At 38.0% G+C, this 12929-nt stretch overlaps 1 protein-coding gene across 4 annotated transcripts in view; it reads right to left on the bottom strand.

Annotated features, from left to right (window-relative positions):
• Fyb1 (FYN binding protein 1) overlaps positions 1-12929 on the bottom strand; it is a 164719-nt gene that overhangs the window by 102152 nt on the left and 49638 nt on the right. The gene's annotated exons all lie outside the window — the stretch shown is intronic.

Below are 12929 nucleotides of genomic sequence, written 5' to 3'. Positions count from 1 at the left end.
CTAAGTATTAATAAATCTTAAGTGCTGATATTTCAGCTGTATCCAGACTAGCAGTAGAATGTGCTTACTTTTAGAACTAGCTCTGTCTAGGGGATTTGGTCTGGAGGCACACAGGTAAAGAAACAAGAACACAGTTTGCACTGACTCAGAAGCCTCATTTCCAGATCACTTTTTCTCCATTTATATCTCTTCTACACTGACATTTATCACTCCTTCTCTGAAATCCTGCTACATAATCTCTCCCCTTCTGGTCTAGGTATTACTTAGCAAAGAGAGAAAATATCCACCTTGCTCTGTGAATATAACCCCACATAATCTGGGAGAGTCAATGGTATGATTTTTCCTTCTTAACAGGTAACAGTTCAAATTTTCTAGCTACTTTAGAAATGTTTGAAAATTTGAAGCTTCTAAAAAAAAAAATCACAAAGATTCACTTTGGCCATGACAATCTCTTTTTTTTATGCTTTAAATTTCACCCAGAAAATGTTTTTCTACTTCTCACCCCACCCCCTTCACCTACTATTGCCACATACCAAACACATTTCATCTTTCAAGGCTCCATGCAAATACCACAAAATCAGACTCTGCTCAGGTGAGAAGGTCTGCTCCGTCCTTGTAAATCATAATGCACTTCAGATTCTGTACACAACTCTATGTCTATTTCCTATAATAGTAAGAATCACCATGTAGCATGTAAGGGCTTAAACCTGATTCTATATTCTCCTTATTCTTACAGCAGGTTTAACAGAATGGCATCATTCAACTCCATTTCACAGGAAAGAAAATTGAGACTGAAACTGCAGGAGGATGCCATGGAAAGAGAATGGGAAGTTCATTTGATCTTAGTTTATTAGTGGAATCTCAGTTGCATCATCTATAAAATGGGGATAATATCACATAGCTGCCAGAATTGTCCTGTACTTTAGAGATGGAATTTATAAACTGCCTCTCTGACCCCCAATATGGGCTCAAAAAATGGAACTGTCATTATTAGAACTGCAAAGTAACACATTTAAGGAATTATAGGCAGGCAAACTCAGGTTTGTCTAGGGCTCCTAAGCCCAGAAATTATTTCATTCATTTCTTTTCCCCACAATACCTAGGGCTTGGCACACTCAGGATTCTAATTGATGTTTGGGCAATGGAGATTGGCATCAGATGAATACTTGTGATTTGGCAAGAAATCACTGCAGCAGTTTGTTTCCTTACCAGATTGCAGTGCATGTATGTTTGAGGGGTGGAAGTGAAGGACTTATGCAGGTGGAGAAGACTTGTAAGAGTAGCAACTTCCAGTTTGAATTTTATACCTTCAATTTATTACCCCGTGTCTGAGTTGCTAAGATCTTCTTTTCTTCTAACTTACCTCCCTTTACAACTTTTCTAGACCCATGCTTTTCTCAGCTCCTCAAGCAATCCCCAAAGCTCAATGGAAGGAAGATAGCACAACTAGGGAGGATTTGGGTGTTGGGGAAATATAGAATGGGTGTTTCCTTGAACCTCCAGAGATGTCGCAACTGCAGAGGACTTTGAATCTTAGCATAAGAAGCATAAAGAAATATCAAATATAGGGGCTGGGGTGCAACTTAGTGGTAGAGTGTGTGTTTTGCATTCAGAAGGTCCTAGATTCAATCCTCTGCATACACACACACACACACACACACACACAGAGTACCAAATTTAAAAAAAAATGCTTCCCACCTAGAAAGAAGTCTGTCTCTGAGGAAGATTTCTTTGATTACATAGCTTTATTCTCTATTTTAAAATTTATATTCTAAATCTGTCATTTATACCAGATTCATTCTACATTTGTAACAAATGGCTGCAGCAGGCTCCTTAAGAGCATCAACTCAGGAACCACTGGCCTGTGTTGGCATCTCACTGGCTGCTTAACCTTGAACAAGGAACATAAATTAGTTTGCTTACCACCATAATGAGAATGATAATGCTATTCATAGGACTTAGAAAAATTACAGTTTCATATGTGTAAAGTACTTTGAACAGCATTGGCACATGGGAGGGTTTTTCTACTTTTATAAAACAAATGAAGCCTTAATTATCCCTCTCTTGCTACATTGGTGAAGAAGTAGGATCCTCCTTTCTTGTGGCAACTTCACATCTTAGATTTCATGGGGAAAACCCAAGAAATACCCTAACCCATTGCCAATTTCCATGTCCTATTTTTAATTTAGAAAATATGGAAGTCACAGATTTGGAACTGGAACTTAAGTCTCTTGGCTGCCAACCCTGAGCCAGGACACAGTGCAGTGTCCCGGTTAAAAGTACAGCTGTGCAATTATCAACTTGGGTTCAAACCTTGACCTTGCCATTGAGAAGTCATGTGATCTAGCAAGTTACTCCCCCTCTCTGAGGCTATTTCCTTCCTCTCTTAAAAATGAGGATGATTACCCTGTTTCTCACAGGATTTTATTTTGATCATTTTCTTAAGGATTAAACGAGCTAATGCCTATAAATTTCTTAGGTCAAGAATTACATGCAATATATGTCAAAAGATTCAACAGCAGGAAGATAGCACAACTAGGGGGGATTTGGGGGTTGGGGACTTAAATATGCTCTTAAACTAGCCTGCTTCATCCTCTTGTTACAAATGTAGAATTAATCTAGTATAAGTGATAGGTTTAGAATATAAATTTTAAAATAGAGAATAAAGCTATGTAATCAAGGAAAGTTTCCTTAGAGGCATACTTCTTTCCAGGTGGGAAGCACATTTTTTTTAACTTGGTAGTGTGTGTGTGTGTGTGTGTGTGTGTGTGTATGCAGAGGATTGAACCTAGGACCTTCTGAATGCAAAACACTCTACCACTAAGTTGCACCTCAGCCCCTATATTTGATATTTCTTTAGGCTTCTTGTGCTAAGGTCCGAAGTCCTCTGCAGCTGTTTCTAATTCACTAGTTACATGACATAATTTTTTTCCCCAATTGATCAGATTCTGAATTTACTAACATTAATGTTATGTACTACTTTTAAACCAATGTAACTGGAAAAAATATACTCCTGAATAACATATTAAGAGTAATGATATTTGAGTTTAGTTTACCCATACTCTAGAACTGGACTTTGAAAGATGAAGAAACAATGAGCAACGAGTTCCTACACGGGACCCCTTGAAGCAACAGTAAAGACCACCCAAGCTTACTAAGATGTCTAGCAAATCAACAGCTCGAACTCTATTTAATTACAAATATTGACTTCTTAGTTTCAGAGGTTGTTTGATCATTATCTCTGTTAATAAGTTTATTAGACAAGATTTTCAATAACCATATTTAGCCTTAACAAGAATAACAAGAATAGCCAAATTTATTTTTTTACCTTAGATAATGATGGAAAGGCAAAAATGACAAAAAAGTGACATTCTCCCATTCCAATTTTATTGCAGATTGAATATTCATTCATTACCCAGGAGCCTTTTTATTTAAAGAAAAAGAAAAAAAAGGTACATCATCTCCAACCCCCAAAGCTGGCTATCAGTAATGGGGTGATTTATGCCCAGACATCCCACGATTGTACAAGTTTACACCTATTGTTCTGGAGTGATAGTAATGGTCTCCTTTTCTCTCAAAATTGACCAGCTTTAAACAGTAATATGGTGACCATAACAGTATATGGTGACCCTCTTCAGTTCTTCTCTCTAAAGACAACCACTGTCAAAATTTCTTATACATGTTGATAAATGATGCTGATGCTGATATGTTTATATATTTAAATACATAGTTCCTTACACACATACACCTTTCCTGCTCCTGCTTTGTACACAGATGGCAACCCCTGCTCTGCATTTTCCTTTCTTCCAGGGTTAGTATTCAGTTGACATACACTAGTATAGCTAGATGTAGGATCAGCAACCATTCCGATTGTTTGGTATCTGTGAAATTCAAGCTGTTAAATATTTTTGATATTAACTCCACTTTTTCCCTTGCCAACTTGCCCATACTGGTGTATATTATTTGCAGGACCTTTTAAACTCTTAATGATTTAAATATTTGGCTTCTACTTATTCATAGGAAGAGATAGTTTGTAATTCAGAGGACTCAGTATTGACAATATTTTAGATTAAAAAAAATTTCATCTCAAATACCTTGTAAAATTTTTCCAAAGTCACTTGAAACAATTTATCATTGCTTCCTCTTGTTGAATCTATGATGCTTAGCCCAAACTACTCACATATATTTCTCTATATTTATATAAAATTAATAAAACTAATTATAAGGTATAATTGTAGAAAATTTGTTCAGAAAATCAATTTTCTTTAGCTCACATGAATTTTCCTTTTTAACAGAATTATGTATTCTCACTGGTATAAACTTATACATTTGCTACAGCCCCAGGAAGAAGGCTATTAGAAAAACAATGTTTTCCTTGTATCTTTTGCATTTCCAGTTCACAGTCCGTAATTCCAGAAAAATCTCATTGCCTTTAGCACTCTACATGGAGGCAGTCAACCAAGTTAAACAAAGGTTGAGACTGCATGGAAGACAGACTCCAAGAAATGGAATACATCCAAAAAACATTTCTTTTTGTAGCCAGTTCATAGGTATAGTTTCATACAGAAAACCAAAAACATGTCATCACTCTTATTAGGAATGGGTTTCTTAAATTTTTTTTTTTATGTATTCGGCTTTTAAAGGACTTGTATATTAAGCTAATAAAGTGTTTCTCAAGTGGGGGACAATTTTTTCCCCAGGATATGCTTGCCAATATCTGGAGGCATTTTTTATTGAAATGCCTGAGTGTGGGGGGTGGAGGGGATTGCCATTGGCATCTCACCAGTAGAGGCCAGGGATGCTGCTTGGTATTCCCTTTCACAGGAAAGGTACACAGGACTGTCCGCCACAAGATATCACAGTCCAAAATGTTGACAGTGCTGAGGTTGAAAAACCCTGAGAGAGTTCTGTTGCTTTTGAATTCTTGAAAATAACTTACCAGAAAGTCTGTTTTTAATTTTTTATGATATACTACCTCTAACCCCTACAGATGATTGTATAGAAACTAAACAGTATCAAAAGGTTGCAACTAGAGATGGTTTTAAGGTTACTTGACTTTCCAAGTCTCATCTTTACTAAGTGTTTTAGAGCACAAGAGAAGTGAAAGACTCACAAACTGTAGGTAATTAATGAATCTAAAATAATTTGGAAGCCAGATTTTTACCTCCTTAGATGGGTTTGTGCCACTTTTGCAATCAAAGCAAGAAGAAAATGAATGGCTCCTATGGATGTGGTTACTCTTCCTAGGTTAGAGCCCATAGAAGAAGATAATAAAGTGCCTTCACTTGATTGAACATAATTTTATCATGAGAGAGACTATTCATGAATAATAACAGTTAACCCAAATTAGTTCTTCAGAAAAATCACTGATAAATTTTTACCATGTGTGGGTTTTCTTTGTTATTATCATGTTGAAATAATGTTTTTACCCAGGACTTATTTGGTCTGAGTTGCTGGTTATTCTAATTGAACATAATTCACTCCTGACACTGTCACTGTTACCCACATCAGGGTCGTAGGCACAGGGGCATCACAGAGCAATATGAGGTTGTGAGGGGGCTCATGAATTAAAAAAAAAAAAGTTCTAGGAAGCCAGTCCTAGTCCTATCCAAGCCTTCAGGGACTATAGCCAGAGTGGAGGGAAGAGAGAAGGAAACAGATTAAGGTGGCATTGCTCCAGTTTCCATGGGGGTGATGATTATGTTGCTCAGTCCTAGGACGCATTGTGCCAAGGACTGGCCAGTAGGCATACAAAAAGACTGAGAAGATACAACATTTTTCCTTAAGCTGGAGAAACTTCTGTCTTTGAGGCAGGAAGCAAGCTGGTGAAAATATATAATAGACCCAAGAAGCTCAAACTTTCATACAACAATAGTATTCAGCCTTACTCTTTCATAAGTCTAGATGAAAGAAAATAACAGTTTCGATCCCTGCCAGTACGTCCTACACCTCTTCACAACACACACTCATGGGTGCATGTGCAAAAACACACACAGTGAGAATTTGTCTCTTCTCCTTAAAGGGACTTGATATATTATATCTGGCAAGTTTGAAAAAGGGAATTTTTAAAATCTTAAGATAAATGTTAAAATTTATTATTGTCAGAAATTATACAATGAAACGATTCTCATTGCTGCCACATGTAAAGTTAGGGTTAATGGAAGCTAACTGAAAATGTAGTACCAGAGACAAAACACTTCACAAATATGATAAATGGGCAAGCTCTAACTACAGATAGTAAAAAAAAAAAAAAAAAAGTGAACTTTTTCATTCCTATTAACACTATCTAAATATTTATGTTACTAAATTATATTTGACATACTTCAAGTGGACAGTTTCCCTAGGGAGATGTACAATCAGGAATCTGGTTTTACTTTCCCCTCTTCAACAACCACACTGTCCCACAACCACTCCCTTAAGGCCTGGCACATTGCTCCCCATCAAAAGCATTAAACCTACTGGCTAATGGACTACGATGGATCACATAGCTTGTAGTTGAGAACGATTCCTCAGCTTCTGTGTTGACTCCTTACTCATGACCCCACTCTTACCGATCTCTGATAGGACCTCCATTTACTTGTGAATGGGCTATGATGGGGTCCAGCAGGCTGAGCCTCTGAAACTGGAGGCAGCACCAGGCCTCATTCAACAGGATGTGGGAACTTGTCTCTCACCACAAATTGAGTTCTTGGGGCAGGAGCAGGCTGCTGCAGATGCCGGGCATGGGTAGGAGGAGCTGGTGGCGGAAGCAGCAGTGACAGCCCTGATTGTGACAGCTCTCTGAGACTTTTGAAGGTCAAGATGCAACTCAGCAACGGCAATAGCCAGCAATGTTCTGTCCCAATGGCTTGCAATGCGAGGTGTAATATGGTCAGAAGAACATACCCGGTGTGTATGAGGTCTCTTTGGGTGCTGTGTGTGCTTGGCCCTTTCTCATTAGGCCAACAACCTAGGTGCCTTCACAAAAACCCTGTGACTTATAGCAATGATGGATGCTATCCCAGGCACCTGCTGTGCTGGCCAATTTCCTTGTTCAGTTGAGTTCTCTCTTCTGGAATGAATTGAAGTGGAGGAAACAAGAAAATGGAACAAGTTGTAAAGCTTCGATGGCTATGGGCCACCTCTCAAATAGTGTTGCCTTTTATTCTCAAAGTATATGGATTTTTGTGTATACTCTGTCTTTAGAGAGTAGGAGTTTGGAAATCCTTCTACAAATTAAAAACTTCAGACCTTCTCTTCCTTGCTACCCTACTAAATAGTTCCTGTGCAAATACAATTTTGGCATGACTTTGGCTTGACCTTCAGTGGCTTAAACATAAACAGATGAGGAAATTAAATGATTTTTTTTTTTGTATTTTTCTAAAGTCGGTCGTCCTATTAGTTTTTAATTTATTTTTGATGTAAATTGAATGGTGTTAGGATGTGGAGAATATAGTGTATGATATAACTAGTTTGGGGTGACAGAAAGTTCTAAAACTATTTATGTTAGTTATTCCATCTTAAGTGTTTTTTTTTTAACAGCAAATTTAGCTTATATTTGCTTAGGATTGCTTAAGTTCCTTTAGCTTGCATTAACTGAATATACCAAATTAGAAGATGGTCTCTGAAGAATTAACGTTTGAATAATGAATTTGTGGATGATGAAAAAGTACTTTTACAGATATCTTGTTAGTGGCTAATTTGGTTCTTACATTAATGTTTAATGTACACTCTATAAAACAGTATATATTCTTAATTTTTCCTGAATTTCTATCTTAATTCAGAGGCCTTAATTTTAGCTACCATTTCTTGTAGTTGTTCTATTTTCATATAAAAATAGCATAAGCCAGCAAAAGAAACTTTATTTTGCCAAAAACATGTAGTTTGATCTGGGTAGGATGGGGCACACCTATAATCTCAGCTACACAGGAGGCTGAGGCAGGAGAATAGTGAATTTAGGGCCAGACTGGGCAACTTAGCTAGATCCTGTTTAAATAAATAAGTTCAAAATAAAATTTTTTGATGACTGAGAAAGATACTTTCTGATAACAGAAAAATAAAATAGAAATATTATACTCCTTTTCTCTCATCAGCATCCATATCTCACACACACACACGTTCCTGAGCCCTGGATGCTTTTCTTCACCGACAAAGGTCAGAAACTGAAAGTTCATGGTTTACATGGAGTGGGTGGGGGTGGAGGGATGAGGCCATCTGTGGGGTTTTCTAGAGACTTCCTTCTCAGCGTGTGAAAAGATCTTTGTGAAGAGAACTGCTTAGAAGAGGAAGGCTTCCACAAGAAAACCAAGACAGGTGGCAGCTGATCGTCAGTGAAGGATCCAGAGTTTGATTTGAGAAAACTAGCCTTGCAAAATCATCAAGCCTTTCTTTCATTCCCTCTCTGAAAAGTATTCCAATGTGTTGTTCCTCAGGGACGACTGTCAGAGTGTTGCTAAGGAGTGTGAAGTCAAATGCATGCCCATCTTCTAGTTTTTAAAAAAGGGTCAAAAGGTAGGTGAGTTTTCTGGAGCTAATAAGGAAAAGCTTGAAGATGCCATTAATGAATTTGTCTAATTGTGTTTTCTGAAAAACTTAACCAGCCGTTACCTGTTTAAAACTTGTAATTTTTCTTAATTTATGAAAAGTAGGAAGTTTAAATTATACTATACAAGTATAAAAGTAGGAAGTATAAAGAGTAGGTATACATCCTACTCTTAGCACCAAGCCACCCTCTGTATATATCCAATTGCCATCTGATTAGAAATGACAACAAAATTTTAATTATAGCCTTTTTTAACAAACAAAATAAAAACTAGACATGAAATGGGGAATATGGAAGATTTCACAAACAGAAATGGATGCAATTTTGAATCTCAGTCTTTAGAAGATATCAGTGCAAGCCTCCTCCCTCTTCTCTCTGACCACACCCCACCCCACCCTGCCCCACCAACTCATTCCCTTCTTGAACTCTGAAGAAAACGCATGCAGGATTTAGTAATTAGGATTAAGAGATGCAACCACTTCACACCTCTTGCACAGTAGCAAGACTCTGAACAACTTTCCTTACCTCTGTCCCCAGGGGGCTCTTCACTTGGCACCTTTTCTCATTATAATTGAGATGTTCTTCATTGCAAGCTTTTCATGGCGTGCATCCTACTCTTAGCATCAAGCCACCTTCTGTTGCAAGGATCCCTCATCTTTACAGGGTGCTTCATGACTTCAGTAGCTCCGGACTCTCACTTATCCACCCATTCATCTTCTGAGTGATCTGGACACTCCGTGCTTATATGCTAAATTTAATATGTCTTACTTTGCCACCATCTAGTCTACACTCTGTGCTTTAATAAAATCACTTATTCTGGGGATACAGATCATCTTAATATTTTTTCTTCCCAAATTCTACATATACTCCTTATTTTCACTCATTACATAATCAGCAAAAAGATTCTAGAGTTTGGTATTTTACATGTATTAATAATTCCATCATTAGAACTAATCATCACATTTTACAGTACAAACACCATATTCGTCTGGTCCTCTCAATGCCTGGTTAATTCTTATTATGGAACGGCATAATGAGACATGTAAGTGCTAGCAAGTGGCAGAGATGAGAACCAGCTCGGGGTCCTGGTTCTAAATTTTGTGCCTACTTTAATGTGACATAGAAATGAATTTCATTACCCCTTTGTGTAGTTATTATTTGAGTTTAAACTCTCACCTGATATGCAAAATATTTTAGTTTCTTATTCTGGTTCAAAAAGTTTTCCACTTAGCCCTAGTAATTAACCTGTCCAAAAAACCTTATGGCTGTGTTCATGGCAAATCTGAGATGAGCAATGAGACATAGAAGATATAGGGCTCAAGACCAAAACATCCTGACTGACTTACAATTTCATGGGCAAACTAGAAGAGGAAAACAACTGAGACAAACTATTCTGCTTGCTCTTTTAAGTGATGGGTCTCTGTGTGCATTCACATAGGGATGGGATGTTCAGGGAGATGACTACAATTAGGTCTCTTTTAGCACAAACTGGCTCCAAATAAGCTGCCCACTAGAGTCAGTAAAATGAGTTATTCCACTTTGGGTTCAGGGGTTGGGGTACTATCCTGCTTTATCCATTGTCTGCATGGGATGGTGTTTATTGTCCATTTGACGTCAGCTTCAAACTTACTACTGAAGAATGTTGAAGAAGGGTGCAAAATAGATACGACAGGAGAGAGAGATTTAAGATTTTCCATGGCAAAAAACAGATTGACGGCAATACATTTCTACATGACTACTGTCAGGATAATGTGAAAAAATGTTAAAACGTGGTTAATTCAAAGAATAGAAATAAAAAACAAAACACAACAAACTTCTTCCTGTTTTTTGATATTTAATAACTAAATGATTTTTTTGAAGGGATGAAACTATTGCAATAAGTCATATTAATTTTAAATAGATTTTTCATTCAGTTAAAAACTTAAACTGCATCCATTAAGATGACAATTATCAAAAAAAATAGAAAATAACAGATGTTGGTGAGAAATCGGAGAAATTGAATCGTTGTGCACTGCTGACAAGAATATACAATGGTGCAGTTGCTGTGGATAACAGTATGGAGATTTCTCAAAAAATTAAACAGAATTACCATGTGTTCCAGAAATTCCACTTATGGCTGTATATCCAAAAGAAATGAAAACAGGGACTCAAGAAGTATTTGAGCAGGATTTTTCATAATAGCCAAAAGGTAGAAACAGCTCAAGCGGTTGTTGATGGATGAATGGATTAACAAAGTGTGGATATTCGAATATTGGAATATTATAGAGGCTTAAAAAGGAAGGTCTTTTTGGCATATACTATAACATGAACTTTGAGCACATCATACTAAGTAAAATAAGCCAGTTTAAAAGGACATATATTGTGTGAATTCCACTTATATGTTACCTCCAGTGGCCAAATTCCTAAAGACAGGAAGTATCATGGCGGCTGCCAGGGGAAGGAGGGAACAGGGAGTTAGTGTTTAAAGGGTACAGAGTTTCATTTCAGGTAAGATGAATAAGTTCCCAAGACGGATAATGTGATGGTTGCTCAACAATGTGAATGCCCTTAACATCACAGAATTGTACACTTAAAAATGGCTAAAATGGCAAATCTTATTTTATGTATATTCATCACAGTACAAAAATTTAGTAAAGATATTAAAAACCAGTGTTTGGAGGAGTATTAAACAGACCACTTAATTAATTTAGCAATGGATCAATGTCAGATACCTAACTTGAATAAAAATAATTTTTTAAAAAATTTGAGATGCATAAGTACAACTGTAAAGTATGTTTGTATGTGCATGTGCATGTGCGCATGCATGAGAATGCACTGGGAATTAAACCCAGGGCCTTACTCGTGCGAGATATGTGCTCTACCTCTGAGCTACATCTTCAGTCCTAAAGCTATATTTTTAATTGATAAGGTAAATAAAGAATTTGGGTTTCTTCTTTGAGATGAAGACAGTGAAAGCATTCTGCAAGACAAGAAGCACAGTGTTTAGTAGCATCAACCTGGGAGATCTCTTCTCCAGGCTGGATGCACCATGTGCTCTAATCCATACTCCTCTGCTCCTCTGAGGGTTTCTTTCTGAGGCTTCACCAGCCCAGCCAGGCTGGGGTTCAGAGGGGAGGGCGTGGCATCCTGTGGTATGTTCAGATGCAAAAGTGATTAAAAGCCACTAGGATTCTGGATCCCTCCTGCTCTCTCCTGATCACCTTTACTGATGGGCTTCTGCCAAAATTGTGGAAATTCCATGGCAAGAACTGGGGCCCCTCTGGTTGTGCCCTGAGCTCGCATGAGTGGATAGGATTGAGGTACAGCTATTAGTTGCTGGTCTTTATAAATTTGGCCCCTGTCTTCCACATCCACTGTGGTAGTTTGCATGGTAGCATTCCCCCCAAAAGATATACCATGTCGCAGAAACCGTGAATGTGATCTTATTTAGATAAGGGACCTTTACAGATAAAATTAAGGAACATGCCATGATGTCATCCTCATAGCACTAAATCCAGAAGGCACTACATTCAATGACAAGTGTCCCTCCAAAGTTCAGAAGAGAGGATATTTGAAGAAAGAAATGAAGATTGGAGTGATAAAGCCAGAAGCCAAGGAACACCTGGGACTACTGGAAGCTGGATGAAACGAGAAATGGATTCTCCTGTGGAGCCTTGAGGGGCCTTCAGACTGAGCCCTACAGACAGCTTAACTTGAGACTCAGAAGAGAATGCACTTCTGTCGTTGGAAGTCACTCAGTTTGTGGTACTTTGTGACAGCAGTCACTGGAAACTAACACCTACCCTTCATGGAATCCCCAAATGCCTTTGTGCTGGAGTTCTAGGAATGTCCAGATGCCTACACTGATGAAGTTTAGGAAGAAGGGCAGAAGGTTCATTTCATGATTACCTTTGCTGGGCCACCATTTGCTGCCCCTCTCCGTGATGACATCCCAGCTGGGGTTATCAGAAAGAAAAAGCAAGGGATTAGTCATAGGCAGTAGGTGAGCTCTAGTGGCTTTTAACCTATCCTTGGAAGGAAGATCAGGTAATGTTCCACCAACGCCTGAGACCTAAGCTTCAATGACATGATTAACAAGGCATATCCTAAATAGACCTAAATAGTTTTCCTACCTGTGAACAGAGGCTAGTTTGCATAGGTGAAAAATAGGACAAGCCCTGAACTCTTCAAATTTATTAGCAAAATTCCAGTCCAGCTTCTGATGGAGGAATATTCTTTGGTTTCTAGGACTTCCCATTGGATTTGCATCCCTGCCCAGCTATGTACTCCATCTGTTCCTAGCAGTCAATGCAGAGGATATTCCAACCTCCACTTTCCATCAGCTGGTTGTTATATAATAAATGCCTGGGACAGGCTTAGCCCTGGGCTGTGGTAAAAAGAAGGGGGATAAAAATGGGCCACACAGACA

The sequence above is a fragment of the Marmota monax genome, unplaced genomic scaffold, assembly GCF_021218885.2.
Source record: "Marmota monax isolate L192 unplaced genomic scaffold, Marmota_monax_Labrador192_F-V1.1 WCK01_AAM20220418_F8-fsc00077, whole genome shotgun sequence".
NCBI lineage: Eukaryota > Metazoa > Chordata > Mammalia > Rodentia > Sciuridae > Marmota > Marmota monax.
The sequence above is the reverse complement of the archived record's forward strand: the minus strand, read 5'-3'. Positions and strand labels throughout refer to the sequence as shown.